Source organism: Hyperolius riggenbachi, chromosome 6 (assembly GCF_040937935.1).
Source record: "Hyperolius riggenbachi isolate aHypRig1 chromosome 6, aHypRig1.pri, whole genome shotgun sequence".
Classification (NCBI taxonomy): domain Eukaryota; kingdom Metazoa; phylum Chordata; class Amphibia; order Anura; family Hyperoliidae; genus Hyperolius; species Hyperolius riggenbachi.
In genome coordinates, this window is record NC_090651.1 from 207,782,869 (window position 1) to 207,799,322 (window position 16,454).

Sequence of the window (16,454 nt, forward strand, 5' to 3'; positions counted from 1 at the left end):
ACAGTCTGATTCCCTGCCTCTCAGTGAATCCTTGGCTGCAGTACAGTCTGATTCCCTGCTCCTCAGGGAATCCCTAGCTGCAGACCAATCATCATCTATATTACTCCAGACAGTGATTCCTGCTCCTCAGGTATCCACTGGCTGCAGTACAGCCTGGTTCCCTGCCCCTCAGGGAATCCTTGGCTGCAGTAGTGTCTGTATCTTCCGCCTCACGGGAGATAACTTCTCTGATTACTGTTGCACCAAACACTATATCACATTGGGTGTCCTGTGTCTAGCTATACTAGCATTATTGGTGATTCTGCAGATCACACATAATCAGATATAGCATCTGTAATATTAGTGATATTGCAGATCACCAATAATCAGAAAAAATATCTGTGTTGCTGACACCAATCGTTACAGGTTGTTTCTTAGCACAGCTTTTCTAGGAAAAGGATTGATGGGCGGAGCCTAGTGCACCACGCACACGTCACATCCACACCAGCGGATGAACCGACTCTGGAGCCGTCAATACACCACTCCATGCGTGCCGCCATTGCAGATCGCGGCTTGGAGTAGCGGAACACAGCCGACAGCTGATACTGCCTTCCTGGCACAGCATTGAGGCATTGCCCTGGTTGGGCACATCTCATCTCGGCCACCGCTCTAAGAGGGACTGCCTGAGCACATGCTCAACACAAGCTGGAGGGCTGTGCCGTCCTCTCACCATATGGGACATCGTGCAGTATCCTCAAGTGGGTACCCACACAGCAAGCTACAACGGAGGTGGTAAGAGTGACTTTCTACCTGGAAGCTATTCTTTATCCCTGTGGAGATTATTGCTTATCAAATTGATTATCGCTGCTGTGCAGGTGGACTCAGTTGCCCCTATGGGAGTAGCCTTTCAAGCATCACGCACTGCAATTAAGTTGAGCAACTCTTAGGAGTGAGTGGGCGCCATTGTATGGATGTATGGATGGACGCATGATGCCGGCCTAGATTAGATAGTTGCTGTCAAGGTTAGAGCATCTCATTGTTGGTGCCTAGATGCTCCGCAAGTTTTTACTGATCATTTTATGAAGCTGATTTTTGCATGCAATCAAGCTATGAAATTGTGTCATTTGTGTATTCATCAATAAATTTCTACTATCTGATTTATACATCTTGAACCCTAGCCAAAATTTCTTATACACTTGCATACTTGAAGGGTGATGTATAGCAGTATAATGCCTAATCAGGAGTAGTATGGTAGGCTTATTATGAGTATCTGTGTAGCCACCATCTTTTGGAGACAGCGTTTTTTCTTATTTTGACTTTTCTAGGAAAAGGCCTGAAGTGCCAAATAGTTTCCAGGGCACTGTACTGTGCATGTTTCAGCATATGAAGGCTTCTTTGGGAGCTTAATTTACAGGCAGTTCTATGTGTTGTGCTGCTGCTGCCTGCAGGAGGTAATGTATCTCCCCTCGTTCCACTTCCTTTGCCGAGAGTCGGCAATGGGGAATTTGGGCGCCTTGCGGCTAGTGGATAATTTGGGCGCTGCCATAGGTGCTAATGCAAATATCGGCTATTGGGCACTAAAAGCAGAAATATGGGCAGCCTGCTAAATAGTGGGTGCCATACCCGTCAAACTGAAATTTTTCATTTTTGAAAATCGTTTTGAAATGTATTGTTTTCAAATTTCGAAATGTATTGTTTTTGGAATGTATTGTTTTGGAAAGGTATTGTTTTGGAAATGTACTGTTTTGGAAATGTTGTATTTACAATACAAAATGTACAATACACTTGGTGGGGATAGGGATGTGGGGGGCGGTTAGGGTTAGGCATCAGGAAGGAGGGTTTTAAGGTTGGCGTCAGGAAAGGGGGGCAGGAGTGTTAAAGTGTTAAGGTTAGGCGTCAGGAAGGGGGGGTTTAAAAATAGGAATCAGGAAGGTGGGGGGGGGGTAAATTTAGGCTAAAGGCAGTGGTTTTAAGTTTAGTTATCGGAGGGTGGAGGCTTCTGCTGCATATGTTTTTTCATTTTCATCTGATGCCCAATTCACAAGGGTATTTATTGTTTAGATTTATAGCTGCTCCCCCTCCCCCCTTTTCCAATTTGTCCTTGCACCTTTATTTCATGCACGCCCAAGAATCAGCCTCCACTGATGGCCACCGCCATTGCCAAATGCACCGTTCCTTGTCCAGAGCCACCATCAATGTTGGAGAAGCCCACTGTTTTTCTTGTCTCATCATTGGTAATTGGTGAACCTTTTACTGTCTCCACTTGGCCACACTGATTGCAGGGTACACTGCTCTTCTAGGTGACTTTACATTGTGAACCTGCTCGGAGCTGTGTATCAGTTTATTGCCATGTACAGTTCACAACTTTGTCAAAAGCACTGGTGATATTGGCAATAAAATGTATTTTAAACCCTCAGCAAGCAAGAAAATATTCAGAATAATTTTGACATTACTCTTTAACCTTCTTTTGATACTTTTTCAATTGCAAAGTGCTGAAAAGTTATTTCAAACAGAAGATGAAAAATTATCTACAAGGAGAAAACGAGGTCTAACATCAGCAATGAGAGGGGGAGGAATGAGACGTGGGAAATTAGAGACCATGGGGGTGCTAGGACGGAGGGTAGAAGAGATGAGGTTCTTATAAGAGATGGTGATTTCAGGAAGTGGGAACAAGCAGAGATGGGGAAAGGGGATGTAGCGGTGAGGGCAAATGTGTGATGAGGAGAGATGGGAAGAGTTCTGATTAGAGATGCATAAACCTCAGATAAGCACAAGATGTAGACAAATTTGTCTGTTGCCCTCCAGGATTAAACTCGATTGTAGGAGACACTGCAGGACCCCAGTGCTGTACAGATGTGTCACAACAGCCAAGCGATGGGCTCTGTCTCTATGGAGGTGAGAGGAGGTACTAAGGCACATCGCATGACAGAGCAGTTTCTGCAGACTGGATAAGCAGAGGAAAATGGACTTGGCCAACAATAGGGATGGTCAGTGAGGCAAATAATTCCATGGTGATGCAGGATTATGTAAATTATGTATGCAAATGCATGCATGTTGAAAAATCTACTTCAGCAGGATTTAACTGGTCCATTTTCAAGCTGCACACATTTTCATACAAAAATTGCTTGAACATGCATCAACTCAGAATTATTTGCAGTGTTCACCTATTCTATAAAAATTCTATTTTTTATTTGGTATTTGGTTCATATTGTGTATGCAAAAGAAAAGGATTGGGATGCGCTAGAGCCTATATGTGTACTGACCCCGCAGGGGAGCCACCCACTGTCACAAAAATGTACCAGTAGTAAAAACAACTTGCAGAGGGTGTCTTCAAAACAGTATCAAAATGTTATTAGAACATCAATAACACCTTCATAACATTACCCCTCTTCCCCCCTAAAACACGGCCGTGTTTTCCATACGTCTGCTGACTCCACACATACAACTTCAGCACTATTAAGCAGCCTCAAATGCTAACATAACATTCCCTATATCAGGGGATTTGAATGGCACTCTTGAGACTCAAGCAATCTCGCTATGTGGTGGTATGTTGTCACTTGATTATACAAAGGCCCATACTGATGTATATCATGCAGCGGATACACTGGAGGAGTGATTTTGGCAGCTTCAATGTAACATGAATCCAACGATTCCTTCAATTGCAAACATGGACACTAATTCAATCATTGTCCCAATTTCTGATTACAGGTTGTATAGTACTCAGGTGGACTCCTCACCACCTTATAACTCCCATCCTGCTCATCACAGAGTCACATGCAAAGGAATCCATATGGTGCCTTTCTCCTGGAGTTAAAGCTCAAACACAGCTACTGCACGTGGTGTCACACTACCACAGCTCCAGTTGCAGGCTTGAAAAGACAGTCACATGTATAGCATGCCATGCAAAAGCGGACAAACAGCTGCGAATGCACAGTCTTGCCCTGCAGGCTCTCACCACCGCTGGTAGCGTGTCATTGTCCGCCTTGTTGCCCTGCGTCACAGCTCCAGACTCCGCTGCTGCGTTCTTCCGTCTAGCGGGGGCATCCACTTGCAGAGACTCTTTGGCATTGCGTATAGTGTGCTCCGCTTACTGATGTACCGGTCAGCTGATCGTGACGACCGTGCCACGTGACATGTTTCGCTCGATATAACTCTGAGCTTTCTCAAACGTTAGTTGGGATTGGCTGCAGCCACTTTTAAACTAGTCACATGCTTCATGAGTGTCCAATTAAAATTCAGACCTTGTTTACCTAGCAACAGATGATGGAATTCTCGACCTATCACCACCTCACTCACACTACTCAAAGACTTAACTACTTGAGTTCAGGCTGCCTCTGGCACTGTACTGGAGTAAAGTGTACCGGTCATTCTTCCATCACTGGCTTATCAATGTACTCATTGGCAGGAAGATCACACAGATGCACACTCAATGGTATCCACAGACCAGAGGGCACAATGGACTTAACTGTAGCCGGGTAGAGGCGCACACACCGCGACCCTGACAATTTGTACGCCTAAGGGTCGCAAGTGTGTGCCTCCGTCCCCGATCACAGCACCCCAAATATACATAGGACGTATATCATTTATGTTCACCACCTCTTACAGAGCGCCCAGGGACCCACTACAGCGTAGGGGCTGCTCAGCTCTTTAATCCACACCACAGCAACCCCCACCCCACAGCGGCCTCCCCAGAGCACTCCACATCATCTTGGCAGAAAGGGAACCAGGGACATGTCGGTATTCAGCCCTCGGGGTATAAGAGTATGCAATCTAAATATCCATTTGATCTCCAACTGTTTTAGCAACCTCTCATGATCGCCACCCCTGGACGACAGGTTCATTTTATAAAAGCCCTTAAATTGGATTTTTTCAGGGTCACTGTCATGGAATTTCAAAAAATGTTCCCCCAGGGGTGAACCAACTGTAGCATTCTTCACATTGCTGACATGCTCCTGAATACGAGACTTCAAGATTCGTGTAGTTTCTTCAATGTATTTAAGTCCACATGGACACATGATCATTTACAATATAAACGTACTATTACAGTTTATAAATGACCGTATGTTGAACTCATGTCTTGAGTCAACATCAGAAAATGTGTCACCCCTCTCGGCTAGATGGCACACACTGCAGCCTGAACATGGGTACATCCCATTGGGACGTCGAGACTCACCCAACCACATAGATGAGGCTGGTGCCACTTTGGGCTGGTAGTCAGAACGCACCAAGAGGTCACGTAAATTTGGGGCCCTTCTAGCTGTCATCTTGGGATAATCTCCCACCAGACGTGCTATTTTTGGGTCCAGCTGCAGCAGGTGCCAGTGCCGAGCTAGGATACCTCTCAATTGGTTCCAGTGAGTACCATATCTTGTAATAAGTCGAATCAAGTCATCTTTGTTTTTGGACACCTTCTTTGCTTTCCTTTTTATCAGGGTTTCTCTTGGTGTAGAGTCTGCCCTTAGCTTAGCCTCCTGTAGCACTTGATCATCATACCCTCTTTGGCGGAATCTTTCGGTCATAGCCTCAGCCTCTCCAGCAAAGTCACTATCCCTTGTACAATTCCTGCGAATGCGCAGAAACAGGAATACCACGAATCTGGGTCTGAGGATGAAAACTTGAGGCATGTAGTAACATGTTACCTGCTGTTGGTTTCCTGAATGTACAGGTAGAAATGCCCACATCATCTTTTCTAATCATGAGATCTAGGAAACTGATTTCCTTACTATCTACCACATGTGTCAACAAGATGTTGCGATCGTTCATGTTTAAGTGGTCCAGAAAGACTGCAAGGTCCTCTCGTGAACCCCGCCAGACCAAGAAGATGTCATCGATAAAACGAATCCAGCAGGCGTCGTGTGCCCCAAAAGCCACATTGCTGTACACCTCGCTCCGCTCCCAGAAGCCGAGGTGCAGGCAGGCATATGCAGGGGCACACGCCGTCCCCATCGACGCCCCCCCTGATCTGGCGATAGAATTTTCCACCAAACCTGAAACAGTTTCTCGTTAGAACTATCTCAAGTAGTTCTAGAATGAATTGTTTCCTTTCGTTTTGCATTTGATCTACCTCGGTGAGAAAGAATTCAATTTCCGCTATACCAATATGATGTGGTATGGACGTATATAGGGCCTCAACATCGATACCCACAAGTAAATAATTCGATAAAACCTGAACCCCATCCAAAAGGGTCAGAACCTCACCAGTGTCTCTCTACAAGTGGCTTGAACACCTGGTCCAAAAATCTGCACACATTTTCGAGTGGTCCCTCCACTGCAGACACGATAGGTCTCCAAGGTGAGTGCTCAGGATTTTTATGTATCTTAGGAATTAGATACAGTATGGGTATACGATATGAGGTCACCTTCATATACGTCCATTCATTGGAACTAATAACTCCTGCCGAGAATGCCACATCAAGTTTGTAGTTTAATGTTCTTATGATATCTGGGAATGGGTTACATCTTAATTTTACATACACCTCAGGATCATCCAGCTTCCTGTGGGCCTCCTCCATATACAGATTCTCACCCCAAAGCACCAGGTTCCCCCCCCTTGTCACTAGGTCTAAGCTCCACTTTCTCCATTTCTTTTAGATTAGAATGATTGAATTAGTGTCCATGTTTGCAATTGAAGGAATCGTTGGATTCATGTTACATTGAAGCTGCCAAAATCACTCCTCCAGTGTATCCGCTGCATGATATACATCAGTATGGGCCTTTGTATAATCAAGTGACAACATACCACCACATAGCGAGATTGCTGGAGTTTCAAGAGTGCCATTCAAATCCCCTGATATAGGGAATGTTATGTTAGCATTTGAGGCTGCTTAATAGTGCTGAAGTTGTATGTGTGGAGTCAGCTGACGTTTGGAAAACACGGCCGTGTTTTAAGGGGGGAGAGGGGTAATGTTATGAAGGTGTTATTGATGTTCTAATAAAATTTTGATACTGTTTTGAAGACACCCTCTGCAAGTTGTTCATATTGTGTACAGTGGTGTGAAAAACTATTTGCCCCTTCCTGATTTCTTATTCGTTTGCATGTTTGTCACACTTAAATGTTTCTGCTCATCAAAAACCGTTAACTATTAGTCAAAGATAACATCATTGCACACAAAATGCAGTTTTAAATGATGGTTTTTATTATTTAGTGAGAAAGAAAACTCCAAACCTACATGGCCCTGTGTGAAAAAGAAATTGCCCCCTGAACCTAATAACTGGTTGGGCCACCCTTAGCAGCAATAACTGCAATCAAGCATTTGCGATAACTTGCAACAAGTCTTTTACAGCGCTCTGGAGGAATTTTGGCCCACTCATCTTTGCAGGATTGTTGTAATTCAGCTTCATTTGAGGGTTTTCTAGCATGAACCGCCTTTTTAAGGTCATGCCACAACATCTCAATAGGATTCAGGTTAGGACTTTGACTAGGCCACTCCAAAGTCTTCATTTTGTTTTTCTTCAGCCATTCAGAGGTGTATTTCCTGGTGTGTTTTGGGTCATTGTCCTGCTGCAGCACCCAAGATCACTTCAGCTTGAGTTGACGAACAGATGGCCGGACATTCTCCTTCAGGATTTTTTGGTAGACAGTAGAATTCACGGTTCCATCTTTTACAGCAAGCCTTCCAGGTCCTGAAGCAGCAAACCAACACCAGACCATCACACTACCACCACCATATTTTACTGTTGGTATGATGTTCTTTTGCTGAAATGCTGTGTTATTTCTACGCCAGATGTAACGGGACACGCACCTTCCAAAAAGTTCAACTTTTGTCTCGTCGGTCCACAAGGTATTTTCCCCAAAGTCTTGGCAATCATTGAGATGTTTTTTAGCAAAATTGAGACGAGCCTTAATGTTCTTTTTGCTTAAAAGTGGTTTGCGCCTTGGATATTTGCCATGCAGACCGTTTTTGCCCAGTCTCTTTCTTATGGTGGAGTCGTGAACACTGGAGGCAAGTGAGGCCTGCAGTTCTTTAGCTGTTGTCCTGGGGTCTTTTGTGGCCTCTCGGATGAGTTTTCTCTGCGCTCTTGGGGTAATTTTGGTTGGCGGGCCACTCCTGGGAAGGTTCATCACTGTTCCATGTTTTTGCCATTTGTGGATAATGGCTCTCACTGTGGTTCGCTGGAGTCCCAAAGCTTTAGAAATGGCTTTATAACCTTTACCAGACTGATAGATCGCAATTACAGTACTTTTGTTCTCATTTGTTCCTGAATTTCTTTGGATCTTGGCATGATGTCTAGCTTTTGAGGTGCTTTTGCTCTACTTCTCTGTGTCAGATAGCTCCTATTTAAGTGATTTCTTGATTGAAACAGGTGTGGCAGTAATCAGGCCTGGGGTGACTACAGAAATTGAACTCGGGGTGTGATAAACCACAGTTAAGTTATTTTTTTAACAAGGGGGGCAATCACTTTTTCACACAGGGCCAGTAGATTTGGAGTTTTTTTTTCTCACTAAATAATAAAAACCATCATTTAAAACTGCATTTTGTGTTCAATTATGTTATCCTTGACTAATAGTTAATGGTTTTTGATTAGCAGAAACATTTAAGTGTGACAAACATGCAAAAGAATAAAAAATTAGGAAGGGGCAAATAGTTTTTCACACCACTGTATGTGCGAGTGTATAGGCGCAATGGTGGTGGGAGTATGTTTGTGTGTGTTTGTGTGAGTGTGTGTGTTGGGGAAGGGTTGGGGGATGACACAGGTAACCTTGTCTGGAGCACCAAGTAGATTAGATACAAACCTGCAGACAACCACCTCTTTTGCTATGTTTCCTATATCCTCATTCCTCTGTGTTGTACTACAGCAGACAAGGGATAGGAAATCTACAAATAAAAGGGTCTTCCTGAAAGTCACAAGCATTTGGTTTTATCTGCCATTCAAGAAATTTGTTCAGTGTAATTTAACATGCATTTGTCAGGTTAATTTCTTCTCTCCATGCACTGCATGTCATGTGACTGCAGTATGTTGGTAACTGCTTGTTCAGTAGCATGAACAATGAACTCCCATCCCCAATTCCTCCAACCCCTAAGTGAGGAGTGGGATGCTACTACAACGGGATTGGGATAAATGCTTAAATAAAGGAGATAGTTCATTTTTTATCTTATCTGAAGAATATATTTTCAATGCTTAGCAATTGAAAAAGTATTGAAAAGTAGGTAAAAAAGTATTGTCAATGTAATCCTGACAGGTTATGTCTTCAATCAGTCTCTATGCCCAATCTATAGCCACGGCCCTGAGCCTTGCCTACGTTCTTCACCTATAGACAAGCCCTCACATGAACAGGATATTTAATTTTCTCCTGACTACGGTTAGCCCCAGGTCTTAACGTGCAAGGCATACAGACTGAGGTAGAGAGGACAATAACTCGCCAGAACCCCACTGAGGCAAGTATCACACAGTTCAATAGTTCATAAGTATCACACAGGACTAGTACCTTGATTCAGGAGGACGAGGCCCTCAGTGCTGATTGCCAGTAATGACAGATGCAGGGCCGGGCCGAGGCATAGGCTGGAGAGGCTCCAGCCTCAGGGCGCAGTGTAGGAGGGGGCGCACAATTCATTCAGCTGTCATTCCTAATTGTGTATGAAGCAGACAATAAGAGAAGGGGATACATAGCAGTGACTGCAAGCCAGATAACTAGATATTAAGGTGTTGGGGAGGTTGTGGGCCCTGTGACCCTCTTAGTCTAATAGCAATCAGTGTGTGACAGCTGGGGTGGGAGGGATGGAGGGGTGCACTTTGGTGTCTCAGCCTTGGGTGCTGGAGGACCTTGTCCCTGCTCTGGACAGATGATTCAGGAACAGGCAGTGGATGATCCAAGCAACACGTGAGAGAGTTCATGCAAGATTATCCAAGCAACAAGCAAGAGTCAGTCCACGTATAACTAGAGTGTCCAGTAAACAAGCAATGGTTGGTCCCGGCAGCAGGCAAGAGTATCCAGGAATCAAAGCAAGGGTTAGTAACAGCAGACAAGAATGGTCAAATACAAGCCAGAGTCGAGATCCTGTAATTTCAAACAATGTGAGTGCACACCCAGCACCTAGCCACAGCTATGCTTATCACGGGCGATGACTGGGAGCACTCTGCAGGCTTAAATACAACTTTTATCCAATCAGTTGCCGGCCACAATCCGCACATCCAATCACACAGCGGTACACCTACCTAGGTGTCAGCTGTAGCGTCAGCTGACCGTAGTCGGCTGACTATTGCTTACATCTGCGGAGGGCATACTGAGAACGCGCCCTCCGCCTATCAGAATGTGCTTTCCAGCAGCTGCGTCATCAACGGGGGTACAAGTGCAGAGACCCAGAAGCGACGGATTCCGCCTGGGTCTCTGCGGAAACATTATCAGCAACAGGCAGGTTCCTTATAGTCAAACTTATTTTGAGTATTTTGTATTTTCTTGCATGGTTGGAGCTTTAAACATATTTATTAGTAAGTTTTGAAAATATCACTTTGGAGAAAACTAAAGAGAAAAGTTAAAAGGATATGGGCAAATGTGTCTAATGTGGACAACATGGTGGCGTAGTGGTTAGCGCTCTCGCCTTGCAGCGCTGGGTCCCTGGTTCAAATTACAGCCAGGTCAACATCTGCAAGGAGTTTGTATGTTCTCCCTGTGTCTGTGTGGGTTTCCTCCAGGTACTCCGGTTTCCTCCCACATCCCAAAAACATACAGATAAGTTACTTGGCTTCCCTCTAAATTGGCCCTAGACTATGATACATACACTACACGATACATACATAGACATATGACTATGGTAGGGATTAGATTGTGAGCCCCTCTGATACTCTGTACAGCGCTGCGTAAGATGTTGGCGCTATATAAATACTAAATAATAATAATAATAATAATAATAATAATAATAATAATAAAATAAATGTAATGTTTCCTTCATTGGTTAGATGAAAACTACCATTACGTCTCGGATGACCCTCGTGTAACGGTTCTATGCTTTTGTACCCTTTTGCAATGTTGCAGATGTATCGGTTGTGGAGCAATGAATGTGCTGCCACTCATTTGATGAATGGCATATGTCTGCTCCCAGGCAAGAGCAAAGTGGAAAGCTGGAGACATATACATCAGTGGAACACACATATGTCAATCATATCAATCTCACAAGGGTTAGATAAAAATCAACTTCTTCCTGTGATGATCCGCTCAGCTGGCTGCACAGGCAGACAGCTGTTTGTCCATTCCTATAGTCTGTGGGCTGCAGGTCTCTGGAACAGAGACCTGTCTTTCCATTGCAAGTTTCTGGTCTGTTCTCTTGCTGGGGAAATTGCATACATTCGTTATGCAAATCCCCTACCTGCCTTCTTTGATGACTGGCACTATAAGAGCTTTATGTTTCCCAGAAGGCTTTGCTGGTCATTTCCTTTCCATGGTCTGTTCCTGATGGACACTGCTGGAGTGTCAGCCATTGCTATCTAGTATAGTTAATTCCTGGGGGTTGCTTTAGGCTCCCCTTCTAGCCCAGTCAGGTTGTATTATCTGTATTGCCTGTTCTGTCTTGTCTTGCCTGTTGCCATTGTCCTGTCCCAAAAATGGTCGACAGGAAATGGTTCTGATCTCTGTTCTTGGAGTATAGCTGGTGCAGCGGTTGCTACCAGCTATCTTTTCTGTTCTGTCTCCTGGGATTGCACTAGCTACTTTTCGCTAGCGCTGGGGATCCTTCTGTTCTGTCTTCTGGGATCGCGCTAGCTACTTTTCGCTAGCACTGGGGATCCTTCTGTTTTGCTACTCTGTACCTGGATCGCGCTAGCCACTTTTCGCTAGTGCTGTGGATCCTATCTCTCGCTTGTCCCTGTTTTCGTGTGTCTGTCTTGTCTGCTACGCTTGCTGGAGGCTCGGTGAGGTAACCATTAAGCAAGCGCTCGTGTCCTCTGTTTCATGTTTGTCTGTCGATGGTTAGTTAGGCGTGCTTGTCTCTATTGTGCTTATCACGTGGAGACCGCGCATCACGTGGAGACCGCGTGCACTGTTGCGAATGAGTGCGGTGTTCGCGGTTAGCTAGCGTTTGTTATTTTCCGTATCTCCTTATTGTATTATTTGCTGTGCCTTTGCTACCCTCGTATTCTATTCTGATCTGCCTTGTGTCACGTCTGGCGATCGCACCTCTCGTGATCGCGTTCCTATTTCATATCTGCTGTTGTGTGTGCGCGGTCGTGGGGTGGCGACTGGATTGGCGCACACACATACAACCTGTCCCTTTGCTCAATCTCATTCGCAATCGCCTCTCTTGCGGTTGCATTCTGCGCTTCGTACAATTCCTGTCTGGCACTTGTGGAGGTACAGAGGATTGGTTCCTCTGCACTCCCCAGCGCCATCTGCCGACAGGAATTTCCCTCTACAGGAGCTTAGCACCTTTTGCTGGGTGCCTGCAAATATACGCTTGTGGAGGATTTCCGCCGTGTCAGCGCACGCGTTGTGCGCTGATCACGGAGAAAGTTCCACAATCGTTACACTTCCATATATCTGCCTTACTCTTTTTTCAAATTTGGCACCCTTAAAGCAAACACTTCAGGCAGAGGGAAGGCATTGAGCCTTCCTGGTCCTCACTTCATTCCCTCATAGAGATGGCCCGAACGGTTCGCCGGCGAACTTGTTCGACCCGCCCCCTATACCACATCATTGGGCTAAACTTTGACCCCCTACATCACACACATGGTAGCTGCACTCCCTCCTGGACCCCCGCCCCCCCCCCCCCCCTATAAAAACGCTGCAGCGTCGGCCATGTTCTCACTCTACTGATCTTGCTATAGTGAGAGAAAGGGACAGAGCTTGCTGGAGATAGAGAAAGCGTTAGTTTGGCTGTTGTTAGCTTGCTCCTTGCTGATCTTGGTTGCTGAAAGCACCCCAAAACAGTTCTTTTGAGAGCTAATGTTCTTCTGATGTGTTTTTTTTTGTGTGTGTGCCACAGTGACTGACACTTTATATCTACAGCACTGTCTGTCGCAGCTGGCCCTTGCTGTACTTTGCCAGGCCCAGCACACTGTAGTATACCAGTCACTGCATACCTTTTACTGCATCTGGGTGACTGCACACTGTATTATACCAGTCACTGCATACCTTTCACGGTATCTGTGTGACTGCACGCTGTATTATACCAGTCACTGCATACCTTTCACTGCATCTGTGTGACTGCACGCTGTATTATACCAGTCACTGCATACCTTTCACTGCATCTGTGTGACTGCACACTGTATTATACCAGTCAGTGCATACCTTTCACGGCATCTGTGACTGCACACTGTATTATACCAGTCAGTGCATACCTTTCAGAGTACATTTGAAATTGGCGCCGGTAGACTTGGGCGCAGGATACAGCCAGTATATGGCTGATCCTGCTTCTGCACAAGTCCGGGCCGTATGAATTACTACTCCCCCTCCAGGCCGCCATGGATAGTGGGGGAATGAAATAATTCGGCTTCCAGCGATTGCTGGAGGCCGAATTATTGTGTTTTTAAGCAACCTCAGCTCAGATTCCCATTACAGTCTATGGCGGCGCTGGCTGAGCCCAAATCTAGCAGCGCTGAAAAGCACTGCTCCGTACCTTTCACTGCATCTGTGGCTCCCACTCTGGACCGGAATTGAACCCTGATTCCCGGTCTGTTACCCGTGGTCACCATGGTACTGAGAAAGTACCATGGAAAGTTTATCGCACAGTTGAATGAATGGCAGACTTGCAATCCATAACAGATTCTTGTTGAAAGAACTGCCCAGACAGCAGGAAAAGTAATTTTAAAAAATAGATGTAAGCTTTAACAATGGTAGAGAAATGGTAGAGAAAGTTGATAAGGGAGTCAGACATCCGAATGCGTCGTCGCCGTCACAGGGACATGTGATCGGCCCAAGGTTAACTAGTCAGCTCTCGTCGGCAGGTATTAGCTCTGGAAATACCACAGTTATCAAAGTAACATATATCAGGAAAAACGAGAAAAGTAACTTAAATTTTCAAAAAAACAAAAAAAACCCACGTATTTTTCAATTTTCCTCATCATGGCCTGCACTCTCGCCAACATGCGCACGAATATGGCCATCACTACACAAACATTGCCACCGAGAGGACTGACAGTTTATGTCCTGGGCTGGGAGTGTTGACTGACAACCCTTTGCGGCTGTTTGAGGCGGTGTGTTAAACAGTGAGTTTGGTCTGTAAGTGTGAAGCAGTACGCTAATTACACTACCTGATCCATGTATACACATGCAAGATGTTTTAAAGAATGTTATGCCTCCAGTTTAGGAATGCAAAGTGATTTTTGCCCTTTAGGGATTATAACCCTGCTGTGCATCACATCCTTAATTTTCCCAGGGACTTTTGGCGTGTATCCCACTTTGCCATGCCCCCCTCCAGATGTTAAACCCCTTGAAACATAATTTCCATCACTTTTGAGGCCAGAAACAGTGTTTGTAGTTTTTCAAGTTCGCCTGCCCGTTGAAGTCTATTGCGGTTTGCCGTGTTCGCTGGTTCAAAAACTTTTGCGGAAGTTCGCGGTTCGCGGACCTAAAATCTGAGGTTCGGGCCATCTCTATTCCCTCATTCCAGTGCTGTCCCCCGGTTAAGTTCTGCAATCTAATACCTCGTTGGCAGACTTTGGATGAACTATCATTCCCGAGCACCTCCAAACACAAGCAGGGCCGGATTTGTGGGCAGGCCGAATAGGCCCGGGACTAGGGCGAAGCTTAAGCTGGGGCGGAGTTGCAGCTGACTGATCAGCTCTTCCATTATTACCTCTCTGCGCTGGGACTTCCTGTGGCTGCCTGAGTCTCTCTCATGCACGCTGTGTGCTCTGACCCATCACGCCCTCCCCTCTGACAGTGGGGTGGAGAGGCAGAGAGCAGAACAGAGATGGGAGATTTGAAGATCAGAGCCTGGATCTGGACACTCAGTCATTGCTGCCAGCTGCTTCTCAAAGACAATCCTCCTCCGCCACCAATAAACAGAAAACGAGTCACTGAGGCAAACACACATGGTATTCTAGGTAAACAGCCCCCCTTCCTCCACTCTAGCTGACCAGCTTTAATCTATTCTCTTATCTTCTCACACCAGCGTCATCCCTTCTCTCCTGTCTAGTAACCCTTCCACTGCTGGTCTGAGTTTCTGTCAGACACTTCATGCTACAGATTCTTCTCCTTTTGTTTTAAGCAACTTATATCAGCTGTGTTAACTCTGTACTTTATGCGGTGTAGTGACCAGTGTATTGACCAGACCAGTATAACGGATCCATTTTGTGGCTGTACAACACTGAACACTATCTCTTGTTATTTGGCTACAACTTTTGTGTTCCTTTAAGCACTTATATGTAGCCTAATCTTTTTGTTATTTGGGGCTATATATACTATAGACATACTGTAGATATAACTTTTTGTTATTTTGTGCAGTATAAACTAGAGTGACCAGACGTCCCGGATTGCCCGGGACGCGTCCCGGATTCGGGGTCCGCTGTCCCAGGCTGCATGAGGTCCCGGGAAACGTCCCGCATTCAGCAGTGGGACGTCCCGGCCTCGGGACTCTGGCCACTCTATCTTCATGAACTGGCAGCGGCGTCTATAGACGCCGTGCCAGTTCATTGCCCACAGCCCTGCTCCAGCCTCCTTAGTCTTCCGGTGTTTTGACACCGGCAGGCGAGCAGGGCTACAACAAGATGGCTGCCGAAGCCCTGTACTGGAGACTATTTGTGTCTCCAGTACAGGGCTTCGGGCGACATCTTGCCGTAGCCCTGTCAGCGCGGGAGACAAGAGCAGAAGGAATGTGGTCCCGGGAGCAGCGCGCCAGAGGCCGGAGACTTCTGCCAGGTGAGTAAATGCTTTCTTTTCCAGGTGAAATGTGCTCCCATTGCGTTTATTTTCTGGTGAAATGTTTGCTCCCATTGCGTTTATTTTCTGGTGAAATGTTAGCCCGCATTGCGTTTATTTTCTGGTGAAATGTTTGCCCGCATTGCATTTATTTTCTGGTGAAATGTTTGCCCGCATTGCGTTTATTTTCTGGTGAAATGTTTGCCCGCATTGCGTTTATTTTCTGGTGAAATGTTTGCCCGCATTGCGTTTATTTTCTGATGAAATGTTTGCCCGCATTGCGTTTATTTTGTACTGACATGTTGCCCGCATTGCGTTTATTTTGTACTGACATGTTTGCCCGCATTGCGTTTATTTTGTACTGACATGTTTGCCCTGCATTACGTTTATTTTGTACTGACATGTTGCCAGCATTGCGTTTATTTTATACTGACATGTTGCTCATTGCGTTTATTTTCTGGTGTCCGGGGTAACTGTTACTGAATTTATTATTTAATGGTCATAGATTGCTATGTTTGCTGCTTTGTGGTTACGGTATACTATTAGCATCACACAGTTTCTGCACACCCATGATGCAAAGTCTCGTTTGACCACATCATGGCATAAACACTACTTTCTTATGCCTCGCTGTTACATCATTACGTTAGCTCTGCCCATACAATGTCATGACTACGCCCATTTTTGC